The sequence below is a fragment of the Pungitius pungitius genome, chromosome 12, assembly GCF_949316345.1.
Source record: "Pungitius pungitius chromosome 12, fPunPun2.1, whole genome shotgun sequence".
In the NCBI taxonomy this organism is placed as follows: domain Eukaryota; kingdom Metazoa; phylum Chordata; class Actinopteri; order Perciformes; family Gasterosteidae; genus Pungitius; species Pungitius pungitius.
Window position 1 is genome coordinate 2,728,280 of NC_084911.1, and position 15,067 is coordinate 2,743,346.

Consider the following 15,067-nt stretch of genomic DNA (forward strand, 5'->3'; position numbering starts at 1 on the left):
TTTGCCGGTTTCCTGACCGAAGATTTCTTTCCTCCTCCTCATCAAACTCAAACATGATCGATTCCCGCGCCCTGCCACCTAAAACAACCAAGCTGCATCACCGGTAACCTTGGAAACTGCAGTCTTGTTTGAAATGGCTGAAGCGCTGGCTCTTCGAAAATTTCAAAATTATTCAACAACATAGAATCACGTTGAAAAAAAAAATCAAACCCCGGATTAATCAAAATCCAACCCCTGGATCGTGTTTTTTTGTCAATTGGAAGAGGAGAACAACAGCATTGTAATTGGTTTCAGTTCTGCAGCAAACACACCGATGATCTGGATTTGATTTTCCTCGACATCGCACAACACAACACAACACACCTTTCATTAGCAGCAGAGCAAAGAGGATTTAGGAGTTCTGCAGTAATCAATAACAGACTTTGTGGACTTAATCCATCAAAAACAGTAGAAATGTGAGTGGGAAGAGCCTTTGATGCTCTGTCTGGACACAGAAAACACTTGTGGTTGCTGTGTTTTTGCTGTAATCCTTTACTTGAAGGATGTGGTTTAAGAAGAAGACGTACATCCAACCTCCAAAACCATCTGGTGTAACTGGTAGAAGATGAAATGTGTGCCCCTCTAATCCGGAACTTGGAACATCGAACTATTGTAATCTATTATGGGAATATTGTAGCAGAGTGAAATGAAATGAATAAAGTCATTTTTTGACCGTACCTATATTATTTAGCATCAAAGTGCATATTACTAAACAACCTCTCTGCAAAAATCTATTTCATCCAAAAAATAAATAATGAGACCCTCCAAGCATAAGGTAATATAATTCTTTAGATGTTGTTGCTTTGGAAAGATTTAACACATACTTTGTGTACTTGTTTTTGGACGTAGAGTTGCAACAAGCAGGGCCCTAGTTTCCGTTTCAGATTGCACAGAAGCTGGTGGGAGGGGGGTTTGGGGGGGTCCTTTGCTGTTATTGAACTTGTTTTTCTGGTTGTCGACTAACTCCATTAACTATTAACCGGATGGATGTTTTGCTTAATTAACTTCCCTTCAGAGACTTAAAGAGAGATTGGGCTGCACAATTAAAGAATTGCACACAATTGTGTACGATCAACTTAAAAAAAAAAAGAAAAAAAGTATCACCAATAAAATCACACTTAAGTCCCCCCCCTCCATTCCATGATGTATGATGTAAAAACAAGGCGTCGTGCTTCAGTTTTCTCACCGCTTTGTCAGGATTGATTCGGCTCTGCATCAGACATCTGGACATCGAACTTATTCCAGACCACATGTGGAACAATGTGTGCGATTGTTGACTGTGACACTTCTGCCTCTTTCCTGCACTCATCCGTTTGCTCTCTCGCCGCGCCGCCCCGTCCGGGGCCGCTAGCACACAAAGACACAAACCAGACATCATTCACGCCGCGGCGCAGTGCGCCATCTCACTTCCCCCCCCCCCTCCACAGTACCGTACACTGGGGCATGATTACCCCTCCGCCTGTGTGATGGAGACATTTCCTCCACGACTCGGGGGCCCCTTCGTGCCTCCGTTACAGCACAAGCATTCGTCTTCTCGGTATCAGGGTGGTGTTGAGGGGGAGGGGGGGGGGGGGGGGCGCTGCAGCCGTCTGGGGAAGCACGCAGACATGCGACGCTGCACCGCGTCCGCGGGATCCGACCATCAACTACCCACCTGATTCAGAGGGAGAGGTGCTGATGAGCCCTTTTTGCACCGGTCCCACGGAAACAAAAGAGACCGGGGGGGGGGGGGGGGGGGGGGCAAACCCTCCCTCCACGAGAGGAGCATGAATCATCTCTGACAGCGCCGCCGCCGCCATGAATTATCTACCTCTGTAAAAGGCCTCGATCAATTAGTCCATCGCTCGATTAACAAGATGATTCCCACCGCTGCCGTGTCCTGACGCGTCGTGCGTTACTCGACGCTGCCAATTACAAGGGGGGGCGGGGGGGGGCGCTTCGCCCCTGCTCCTGGGTAAGTACACATTCATCTATAACCCCCGAAGCTGAAGATGAGGGGGTAGAGAGCACCTCCCTTAGATTGACGTGCTCAGACATGCTGTTAGAGAATTGATTTTGGTTATAAATTCAGAGAGAGAAGGTGCCAATCACCTGTGCTGGCAGCCAAAGGAGAAAAAAAAAAAACACACACACACACCCGGTCTGCAGCGAAATTTTTCGAAACGACGGCAAGGGGTAAAAGCCGACGTCTGCGGGTTCAAACAGAATACAGATTGGCGGTGGGATGCGAGGGCCGCCCCCCCCCCCCCCCCTAACCCCCCTCCAGAGTGCTCCAGAGCAACACACCACGAGGCCGAGTCCACTCCAACAGGCCGCTGCGCGTGTCGAGGGGGACCCGGGTGCGTGAGGCTTGCTGTAATTGGAGCAATCTGCTCCCTCGGCCTGGAGCTGTTGAGGCTGCAACATGTTTGAAGTCATAACCCTGGCAAGATGTCCTGCGCCTCCCACTGCACCAGCCGCCTCCTCCTCCTCCTCCTCCGCGCGCTGCACCTAAATGCCCTTTGACATTTGCATTTGTGAAGCGCCGGGCAGCTGCCACGGTGCTTTCATGCTTGGTCTCTTCTCCATTCCTGTTTCTGTCTGCGAATTAAAAAGAGAGAATCTGAATAAAAAGTACAGGAGACACTGCAGAGATTGAATCCACGTTGGTTTGGTTGCATTTCTCTCTTTTCTTTCTTCTGGTGCTAAACCCAATGTGCCGCTTTCTTAAAGGTTAATCTTTGAGCACAGACTTTGAAACGCCCATAGGCCATACATATTATATATATATATATATATGAACATTATATATTCTATTAAACGTTGTGCTCGCATTTGTGTGGGAATTGTTGCCTTTTGACTAAGAGGTCCACAAGGATTGGTGGTTCCCCCTTTTCAGGTATTCAGGTCTTCTGCTATTAGACGCTAACCTGCTGTTTTATGTATTGATTGTACATAGTTTTTTTTAATTACAAAACAGGGATTAAATAGTCCAGATTGTCAACAAAAACATCTGCACATTCTATTCCATTATTTCAAGCCATAAAAGATCTCCATATCTCTCCAAATCAGCATTCTCTGCCATGAAAGGGCTCCATAATTAGCCTCGAGATGCTCGTGAATGAATCCGACAACAAACCGCGCCGTGGTCATTTTGAGGCTTTGAGTCTCATCTGCATACGCTACAGGTGCCGTTTGTTTGCATCCACTTCACTTTGCGCGGCAGTGACGATGGATGGATGGATGCGGGGGGGGGGGGGGAATGTCCAGCGGGTCTCAGGTGAGCTGTGCTGAAGTGCTAATCCATGTAATAGAACAACTGTGTTCTCTCTCTCTCTCTCTCAGCTCGAGAGCACAACAGACAAATAGCCTCTCGTAATATCGGGAGTTGATGGACTCCCATCAAAGCTGCCGGGCCGGATGCATTGCATCATCGAAATCACCTTTCCCCTCCCCACTTCATTCTTTCTGCAAATTAGACGCGCTTTGTTGGGAGGAGAGACGAGGGCCTGAGCATCTTTTCCCCGGGAGCCGGCTGATGAAAAGAATCCTGATTTTACCGTGTGATGCGTCTGCCTCCATCTTTAAAAAAAAAAAAAAAAAAAAAAAAAAAACACCCAGAAAGAAACAGGGATATTTGTCTGGTGTGATCCAAATCACATTCATTTCCTAATTGCATCAGAATCTTGTCAAACCGTCACCCTGCGGTAGGTTGTCATGCTGTGGGGGTTGACGTCTGTATCTCAATCATTTGCTGCATGTATTCCCACGTGCCCCGAATTGTACCTGACAGCATGCATAATTGCAGGACTCCTGCGGGTCGTGCAGGTCCTGATAAAAGCACGTCGGGAAAGGTTCCCCCGGTAGCTGGAGATGTTTTTCTAATCAAAAAAAGAAAAAAAAAGGGGGGGGGGGGGGGGGAATATTGCCGGTGTGATGAGAATCATTAAATGGATTCTGCTTCGAGCGCCGTGCATAGTTGTGCCCTAAATAAGAACATCGCCGATGCGCTGCCTTTCATCCATGTGTCCCCAGCTATTTATATATACATACATATTACCAAAAGAAAAAAAAATAAAGTGTATCTAGCAGAGGTCAAAGAAAGTGCCAAAACCTCCGTGAACTCACTAGTGTTAAACTGAAAGGGAAGGAAAATGATGACGTACGAGGTGGCTTTGCTTTGATGATCTGAAAGCGTGTTTTCGCCGCCTCAAATAACCGTTTTCTCTTCTCCTTACTGTTTCATAATGAAATCTGGGTCCAAACCAATGCGTTATTCTAGCTCTATTGTTGTGACAGGGAGTCGAGCCTTTTTGCTTTCGGGTGTGTGGCAGCAGTCTGTTTGTATGGACTCGATGAGACGCTTAACACACACACACAACAAAGTGAGTGACTACAACGTTTCCATGAACTAAACTGCGTTGCTGGAGTTCTCATGTTCTCTCGTCTATTAGATCCAACTGCGTGAAACGGCAGCTTCGATTGCACATTAACAACATTAGATATTTGTGTCCAGAGTCACACGGTTTAGCGTTTGCAGCGTGTTCACTGCCACAATCTGATATAACCCTGTTTCCACGCTGAGGGTTACTTTCAAAAAAGGACTTTTCCCACATTGCATTATATCACTCGGCAAGAAAATTACACGGTTGTGTGATTAACTGATTCTTGAGGGAGAAAAGCCTCGTAAATCACTTTTTACAATGGGGCATAATCACCACAGTGTGGTGCAATCATTTCTATTCTATTCTATTATCCTGCCGGGGGTCTGAGTACGTGGGTGGTCACAACATCACAACATCACAACGTCATTACGCCGTGACACAAAGTTGGCCTTTAGCTTTGGCGGACACTTCGATCCACTGCTTTCACCGCTTTTTTTGTCGCGCTGCGTCGGCTCGCTCGGTTCCTCCGCTTCCCTTCAGGCAAAGCGATACCGAGCCGTGCAAATAAACTTGGGACTTCACGAGGCCTCTCCTGTAGGGGCTCCAGAGTCCTCCTGCAGTCCGGAGAAATGTAAGGTCAGGCCCGACTGCAGCAACTCACTCTTCTCCTCCTCCTCTCCCCCCCCCCCCCCCCTGTGTGGGGCACTAGGGGGTGAGAGACTGTGATGGACCGCTCACCCTGTCCCAGATGTTTCCCTCTCCCACAGCACGCGGCCACATGTTGAGCCTGCATCAGGTGCACAGAGTGGATGGATGGGTGGGTGAAGGGGGGCTGGTGTGCTGCCATGTTTCATGTAGCAGATGGTCAGACGTAACGGATGCAGCTCACTGGTTGGGCTCTTCAGACGTGGTCTTTAACTGTGTTTTATAAGTCATGTGACCATGGTGAAGTGTGTTTAATAGCCCAACATTACATTTTTGCTCTTGCCAAATTCAATTTGTGGGGATTGATATGATATTTTATGTTTAATTAACATGTTTTGACAAGTCGGAAAAATTTAGTGAGAAAATCGTTAAAACCTTCACTGTCTGATCTCGCAACGCGATATCCAGTAATTATTAAACTGTAGCTTTGTTTGCCCTTTTTACCCGTGCTAATTATTCATTTACGGAGCTAATTTGAGTCATGTTTGCTTTGGTCACATTCATAATTTCAAATTAGATGTTGTTGTCCAACTATTTGTTGGTAAATGTCAGCTTGTGTTCCACGTTCACTGGTGATTCCCCCATGTGTGTGTGTGTGTGTGTGTGTGTGTGTGTGCGCGCCCTTAAAGAGATGAGGCAGAGAAAACAAGAAGTATGGGGCCACGTGTGACATCTTCAACAAAAAGTTAAGTTTAATATGTTCAACCAGATGTGAGACTAGCCTTTAAAAGGCAGATATAAAGGTGTTTAAAAACCTTCAAATCTTATCCTTAACACATCGTGTCACAGTTAAATGTTAAAATGTCCCTCGCATGGATTTGCAGTGAGTGGTGAACACACCTGATTTATCAGTAATCCATTAGACCCACTCGCAACCCTCGTCTGCTTCAGAGGATCCAAAACACGCCGACCTGCTCGATTACAACTTAGTACACGAAAAACAGCAGCCGCCGCCGGCCTCCTGCCGCTGTTCCCGCTGTGTGGCTGGCGGCTCGCCGTCACGCTGGACGCGCACTATGGACGCGCACTATGGACGTGCACGCTGGACGCGCACGCTGGACGCGCACTATGGACGCGCACGCTGGACGCGCACTATGGACGCGCACTATGGACGCGCACGCTGTCGATGGGTGCCGCTGGATTCTTCTCTCTGTCCCTTTAATCTGCTTCATTAGTGTGACCTTTGGCCCTGAAGCCCCTGAATGGCCGACAGCTGAGCTGCGGATAGATCCAGGTCCCCTTAACTTTTTTAGGTTTTCTCACTGGAGCTTAAACAGTCATTTACAGTTATTTGTGGAGGGCTTTAAGCCTTGAGATGTGTACACCACTGCTTACTGTATTAATGCGATAGGTTTCCTTCATTATGTCTGGCTGGCTTGTTGGTGTATAAACGCTGGTGTTTTGTCGTGTTCCAGCGTGGGATAAAAAAAAAAAAAAAATCTCATTTATCGTCAGCAGCCTTTTGAAATTTGCAAGACGAAGAACTAAAAAAAAAACAAAAAAAAAACAGTGAGGCGGTTGTTGATTTAAAAGCCATTAGAAGTGACAGTGGTAGAGTATTACGTACAGGTCATGGAGCACGAACGACCGGAACCATCCGGGGAACTTCAAAAGGTCCACATTAGCCGGTAATGAACATCGGCGTCGTGGCGCCAAGGGTCACCGAGCAGATCTAACTCACCCGGAATGTTCCTCCGTGCAGAGAACCAAGTGTTTGTCTGCAGGGTGCATTTGAATTCACAAATATCACCTCATATTTAAAGTGACTTACTGATTCCACGGAATAAAAGAAATGTAAATATTTGTAATATAGTTTTTAAAATGTTCCAAATATGACCCGCTCCACAACATCTGGCCATCTGATGGCACGCGTCTTCAGGTGTGCTTTTTATCTATCGATTCAGAGGCTGCTGGTCCAGGCCAGGCGTGAAACTCGCCGTCTCGTGTCCCACGAAGCGGCTTTGCTTGGACCTGTCGGGTATCGCGGCTCCGACAGAAATCCACTTGCACAGAAATCCACTGGCGCCGACAGCAAGACGTGTGAAAATAAGTCTCCGCGTTGTTGCAAAAGCAAGAACGGGAACAAACCGGAAACCTTTCTAATACGCCACGCTTGCTCTCGCGCAGTGCCCTGCAACAACCCCGAGCGATGCATAATTCAGGCGAGAGGGATTTTTTTCTTTTTTTCTTCTTCCCTTCCTCGCGCGGACGCACGCTCGACGGTGACGCCGCGTGTTTGAACACTTCCTTCCACACGCGCAAATGGAGGAAATGTGATGAAAATATAGATTTAGCTTTTAGAAAATGAATGTGTGAGATAGCGCAGAAATGCGTGCGGACGGCTCGATGGCCACGGACCGTTCACGTCATCTCGTCCGATGTCGTCCACAGGGACGTGAAGCAGTAGTCCCACTGAAGGCTGACCCCCCCCCCCCCCCCCCCCCCCCGGGAGGAGCCACCACGGCAGCGATGGGAATGAGTGAGCAGCTGTTGTTGTTCCACCGCAACGGGTCCACTTCCTGACCGGTTCACCCGTCTCCACCCGGCTGCTGCGCCAATAGTTCGCCCCTTTAGAGTCAGCGAGGCGCGTTTAGCTCGACGGCGCCCGGGGGAGGGGGGGGGTGTCAGCTGAAGTGTGGCCGACGGCGCTCAGGGTGAATGGGGGCCCGGAGGGAGAAGATGGCAGAGGGCACAGCTGGGAGCCGTGGACACAGCATGTGCTCGTCGAAGGAAAGGCCGCGCAGTTGTCTTTCCACAAACCTCGCTAAGTAGTTCCTAAAAGTCTTTAGGACAGTTCCAATAAACTCCAAAAAAGTTTGAGCCATTGATTAATGCATCACTAAATACAGCATTTTCCTGTAATTAGTTAAAACGTTTAAATATTATGTCTACGTCTACATTATATTTCACCAATGTCTTGTAGTAGCGAACATAAAAAAAGGTGGCAGGTAGCTTTTTGGCCTGGTTCTGACTGCGACTGTGATGCTGAGAGCTCCCACTGTCGGCTTTGAGCGCTCGAGGAGACTTTCAACCATATCAAATGAACTTTTAAAAGAGCCAAAGAGCCTCTTGTTCTTCCGTCAAACGGATGAGATTGGATCCCGTTATCACCGGCGCTCTTTTCTTATCACAACTTGTCGCGAAACTGTCGGATGGCGAGAGTGGAAAATTGACAGAATCACAACACAGCGGCGCATCAGAGGAACCTCGGTATCAATTCTCCACAATCAAAACGGTTCTTTTGAAAGGCCGGCGAGCCGTAATCGTTGCTGGATTTGATCGGAGTTGAAACCACCAAAGAAGTCAAAGGAGTTCCAGAGACTCGTTCAGCTAAAGATCCGACGGCGCCAAAATGAATCGAGCTCAGCTTTAAAAAATGCGTTCTGGGCTCGCGGACGTCTCTCCACACAAAAAAGGAGGTCTCATGCATCACACCTCCTTCTCCCTCAAGTGTCCTTACAAACAGTATGTGTCGCTAATGTAGGACGGTGCATTAATATATATATGCACTTTTCCTCCTTGACTCAAATCTCTCGTTGATTGGCTCAAAGTGACGGATATGGAGGACGAGCATTGATGTGAAAGGTATTGCAGTTCACAAAGCGACTCAAGGCTCTGATCCATTAGAAGCAGATCCGGATGCCAAGGACTCCTGGATGAAATGCGGGGCCCACTTAAGTCTTATGTGGCCGGGTTGTTTTTCTGCTGTTAAAAGGTCGAGGACCAAATGTTCCTCAGGTTTCTCATCAAATCAAAAGGCATCTTGTACGAATGTGGAGACAAGAGCTAAAGTCACTATTGAGAGGATGGGAAAAAAAAAACATTTCAGGCTACATCACAGTAGAGTCATCGGCGTCTCCGGCTCCAGCTGCTTTTTATTTATTTATTTATTTATACCCCAGGACGCACCGACCGGCGAACCCGGAGTCACCCCCCGAACCCCCCCCCCCTAAAAAACTAAAGGATGATGAATTAATAAAAGGTGTGTTTGTTTTAGCTCACTGCTGCTCCGAACAGCACCTGAACGCACCACACGCATCCCCCCCCCCACACCGGGCGTGTTGGCTTTCAGGAGGCAGCTTTCAGGCTTTTGTACCGTTGTTGATGTCAGGAAAAACAGATTTGTCAGTCGCTAAGGGAAGCGTTGAATTGTAGAAACGCCAGTTATGCAACGCGTCTGTTGACTCCTCCTTCAGACTAAACTTGATGATTAATCAGGGGTGAGATAAAACAAAAAGATTTTTAATAGTAAGTATTGTTTTTGTGTCAGTAATCAAATCACAGATGGGAATAAACGTCCTTTTTTTTTTACTATAACAAGCACTTATTTTTGATCTGTGTTGAGAATGTTTTAACGTTTCTTTGCCAACGTGAAACAATACGTTCATGGAAGATATTTTGTTGAACATCCTTTGCAGCTGGGCGGCATGTCAATGAAGACAGATATTATATTTGACAAGAGATTATGAGCCATTTCTCAAACCCCAAAAAACACTTTTTGTGAAATGAATGTGGAAATAATTATTGAATTCCTCCTCCCAGTGGTTCAACCATTCAAATCCCAAACCCTCAAAAGCCCCAGAGAGACAGTGACGGACCTTTTGAAGTCACCGTCTCCATTGTTGCCCGAGGACGACGTCCCCGTCTCTCCGCGTCGTCCCCCCCCGGCGCCACGTCTTCACGCTCTCGGGAGGGTCGGCTCACGCGTATCTCCGGGAGTCAGACCGGCCCGGCCCCCGGCGCCCGGCGACGGAGAGCTGCGAGAAATCCTGTCAAACGTTGGGGGAGAATAAAGCAAACTTAATTATCCTGAGCTAATAACTTCAGGCAAAAGAGCCAAAAAGCGGCTCAGTGTCTCCTTCTAATTGGGAGGAGGGATAAAGCCTTTTTCTCTCCCACTGTGTGTGTGTGTGTGACTGTGGGGGAAAGGGGGTTAAGAGGGGGGGGGGGGGGGTCATTTCGGTAACTCCGGCTGGTTTGAACAGGGCGAGTAGGACACGTAGACTCCACCCGATTCGTCGGCTTATAATAGCGGCGAAATTTGAGCGACCGTCTCCACGACTCGAGCTGAAACCGCCACGCGGCTTCTTTTCGTCACGGCAACCTCGGCTGGAGCGAGCGCGGCCTGACCAGCCGGCGTCAATTCAGACCACCCGGAGGACTCTATTGTTCCGCTGCAGAGAAAAAGGACGCACGCGGGCGCCTTCGAAAAGGCCACCATATTTACCCCCAAATCGGCTGTTGATTAGGGACGACTGCGTCTCGAAAGGCTGCAAATCAGTCCCTTTGTTACGCTTTTCAAAGGGACTGAAGGAAGAGGATTGAAGACCCCCCCCCCACCCCCCGCCTCGGGAAACAACTTCCACATAATTAAATCAGTGTTTTGCAGAGACAGAGCGGATTGTTGGTAAAAAAACAAAACAATTTTATGGAGAAGAAACTGCATTGTTTATTAATAATGTTTGTTTTCTTCCCTTACATAAAAGCGACTGAGCTAACCCTGCAGGGAGGATAGACCATAATGCAACGTGCATTTAGCTGTGTTTATGTCTAATGAAACAATGCTTAGTAGCCTTTCAGCTTTTTGTCATTAGAACATTTGAGCCGATTTACCGACTAAAATACTTTTCCGTCCTCCGAGGGAAGAGCTGAAGAAATGTGAGCTTGAAAATCAAAGCGAGCCGGCAGCACAAGTCGTCGGGCCCGAGTCGAGGTCTGTGGTCGCTTCGACCAGAAGAGTCGGGCTCACACTTTCACCGTGTAACAGCAGTCACTCTCATCTCAATCACAAGCGCACACATTTGAGGTGGAAATCTCTGAAATCTCCCGGGAAAGATTCACAGTCCCATGTAGCCTTTTTTTTCCTCCTGTGCACCATTTGGAATCGAAATGCACTTCAGAACGCACTTTAATCAGTGAACTCTCAGTCCTCCAGTGCGAGCCATGTGTGTGTGTGTGTGTGTGTGTGTGTGTGGAGGTGGAGAGGTGGGAGGCATTGAGGAGCTGCAGGGATGAAGGTGGTGGTGCAGATGTCCTCTGGGCACAACTGAAGCCCTGGATCTGTGGCCCCTTTCCATCTAACCCCACGCCGAGGTTGCTGCTCCGCTTCCGATGGAGGTGACGTTTACGGTTTACTCGACAACAGGCGGGCGGCTCCGTCGGGACGCAAAAAGGTCACGAAAATCGAGTCGCCGATGAAAGCGCGGGGGCTTTGTTTTGCGCCAACGTTCCATACGAGGTGAGGCCGAGGTCTCTTATTAGCCGCCACGTGAAGCCTCACGCTCGAGCAGTCGCACGAGCTGCGAGCGGAGGGGTGACATTCTGCTGTGACATCTGCGGCTCAGGTGTCATCAGATGCACGTCGCGGCTAAAGAAAAAAAACGTGTCGCTTTCCGCGCGAGGATCGACCACCGGGATGAAAAATCGAGCTGCGAGAGAGCGCTTTATGTCGGTGTGAAAAGCAAAGAAGCGTCATCCATTTAAATCACACTGCTTGTTTTAAAAGCCTCACGCTCTACTCTTATTTCACATAACATTCAGTTATTCAAACAGAAGAAATGCTTCTACAGTCCTTCAGCTGCATGAATATTAAAGCAGTGGTATTGGTACAAACTCACCTAAATGTTTCAAAGACAAAAGAAAATCGGTTTAATAACGATATCTGACACTATCGCATGTGAGACTTAATCTCATATTGGATTTGTGGCAAAGGGACCTCAGTCAATCCCAATTCATGCTTCCTCATCAGGTCCCAAATGGTTCTCTCATCCACGTAGCTGCCTCCCCCCCCACGTCTCACATCCAAGTGTCCATCTGCACAGGGAGGAGCATAAAAATAAATAAAATGAATGAATATCTTGGCTCTACTTTCTCTGTCGTGCAGCCCATCTTTGTTGTGTTTTTGCAAAATGGTCTTTACAGAACAAGCCACTCAACAAGTGACATCGGTTGGAAGCGGCTCGACACACTCGACTGTGCTCTCATCTGAAGCATTGGAATCTAAATGTTGAACTACTCCTTTGAGCTGCAGTCAAACACCTGGTTCTGATAGAAAGGATTATTGTCTAAAAAAAATAAAATAAAAAAAAATACGTCCACATTCTGTCCCCCCGCCGACCACAGCTCGCAAAGACGATGTTTTTTTTGTGCCTGAGGCGGTGCTCATGCACAAATATTTCCTCGGCTTGCGTCTCAACCCGTTACCTGTTGCCCCCCCCCCACCAACACCTCCACATTCTGAGCCACGGCGCATGAACACAAAACAAAGCGTGATTCATTGTGGCAGTTTGGCAACGCTGAATAGGAACAGAGCGTGAAGAGAAGGGGGGGGGGGGGGGTGACAAACAGCATTTCATTTTTACAGAATGCACAGTAACACTGACTGTATCGACACAAAGTCGACTTCTACGGGACAACAAACCGTAAACGCCCTGCAGGGCTTTGTATGGATCACCGTTGCTTGTTCAGTGCTTCTGGAGCTCATCGATCGGACAAACGGATCCAAACGAAGCCGATAGTCGCTCCTAGAGTTTGGGTCGCCAAATACATTTCTTTCATAGTCTTTTTAGCGGCATTTCGGTGCACTTTTATGACTCAGTGAGCCTCGAATATTCATATTGATTTGGAAATTTGTCATCATTGAATCTAAAGGCTTTTACCTTTTACGTTTATCTAGTCAAGATAATATGAGAAGATGCGGAATGGCAGTAAATATCAGACAGTCATTTATCGAACGTTTCTGAGGTGCACATACCTCCCGAAATGCACGAATTCCATCAATGCAGAGAGGAATTACATTCACGCCAAATTGATATTGATGCAGCGGCAACAACGGTGACTATAAAGTAAATCTGCATTCTCACCACCGTCATCTTGATTAATGAAACGACACATTTAGTTCTCAGTAATTTAAGGTCGCTGGTGATTATGCTCCAACACCGTTTTACACACGCTGCAGAACAAGTGAACTAATCAATAAGGAAATAAATCTCAAATTAACAGAATCCTATTAACAAGTCTCTGTTAATTTACAATTAGGCGAATCCCATTATCAGTCGCCCCCCCCCCCCCGGCTCACGTTGCTCTGTGTCCGGGGCAGAAAACGATTTCACCTCCGCGATGGCGAGGCCTCGCGCTCCGTGTCATTGCTCTCAGGAGGACTTGCACAGCACGGGGAGAATGAATAAATAAATAAATAAATAAATAAATGGCACAGCCATTAATTTGCCATCTCCAGAAAAGGGCATCAGTGATCTGTGAAATCACTTTGTTCGTTTGAGATGGTTGCCCCCTCTGTTCATTTAGGCCGGATAATGACTCAGATTACGGGAATCTACCCGTCTCTCTCTCTCTCTGCAGCAGCATCACGCCGTCGGTCCGACTGTACTCGGAAAAAGCTTAAGAACAGCCAAGAAGGGAACGCCCCCCCCCCCCCCTCTCTACGTCGATTGTGTTCTTTATCGCCGGCGCTCAGTTCCGGCCTCGTGCGGGGTTCCATCGCTCCGTCGGGACGCCTCGCCGCTGCCATCTATTGCTGCTTCCTCCTGCACAGAAACGGTTTTTTTGGAGGAAAACAACAACAACAAAAAAAAAACACGAGCAGATTTCCCACGGATACCCCGGGGCGTGAAATTAAAACCGGTAAAATGTAATTGCACTTTAACGCCAACGAACCCACCGGTGCTCATGATTGGTGACGTTGTGTTTTGTCGTGTTTTGTTTTCGACTCCAAATCTCCGCGCGGCAATTTAGCTCGAAGCTCATGTGATTTTATTTTTTTTAATTTTTTTTTGTCTCCTTAATGAGATGTCATGTCTGGTGTTGCTGCTCAAGCGGCGTTCCAACGGATTTCTGCTTCGGGGGCTTCACGGCCCGGGCGTTTAATTCAGTGTCACGGCTCAAACGCAGCAGCAGGCACTTGTTTGTAGAATAAAAGAGCTCCACTGTACCACCGGTGTCCGGCACCAAATGACAGCAGCCAGCCTGCTGGGGGTGAACGGGGGCCTTTGGCACTTTTCCGGTTGGTCTGCCAAAAATAATTAGGTTTTTGGATCCTTTTCCACGGCGAGAAGAAAAAAAAAAAAAAAGAAAGAAAGAAAAAGGAAATAACACACATCTGTATCAAGCGTGACAGTGGCGAGGAGGACGGGTCACAAAACACGGGACCGGTCAACCAGGACGGGGTCGCGTCCTGAAAAGTGTCGAGTGTGAGGTCGGGTTTACGGCGTTCTGTGATGTATTTTTAATAACCCAGAGAGGCAGCGTCGTTGCCGCGGCGATGCCTCTCAGCCGTTTTCACGGTTGTCATTTAGGGTTATTTGAGAGGGGGGGGGGGGGGGGACGTTGCGTGGGCTGGTGGGAGACTAAAACAAACACTAGAGGCTACACGTTTGCAAACATGTCAACTAGTGCAACAAAACAGATCAGGAGAAAATTCAGTCTAAAAAACAAAAAAACAAGAATAAATCGCTGGAGCTCCAAAATCTGTCGATAACGAGCAGCTCTCAGGGGACAACGACTACGAGACGACATGGTGGTGGGAGGCGGTCGGAGTTTAGGACACGACGCTGTGAGATCTGAACCACTGCAGCAGCTCTTAGGGGCGTTCGGCGTCACCCCCTCGGAGGACATTCACCGATTTAGAGTCCACTTTTAATCAGGTGGACGAGTTTAATGTCGCCGGTGGTTCCACTTGAGGGAAATGCTATTCATGACATTTTGGCTAATTCAAAAAGAAATGAAGCCATAAACAGCCAGAAATGAGAAGTTCACAAGCGCAGTTCTTGCCATTTAGTGGCGCTCGCTTTTCATGTCGAAAACTGCAGCGCCGAGGCGCCCACTTGTTGCCCGATAGTCTTCCGTTCTGCTTCTGAGGGTTCCACTTAGGTAGATTTGAGTTTTTCCTTCCCCTCCCCCACCACTTCCTCAGGAGTTATGATGATAGAAGGGGGGGGGGGGAG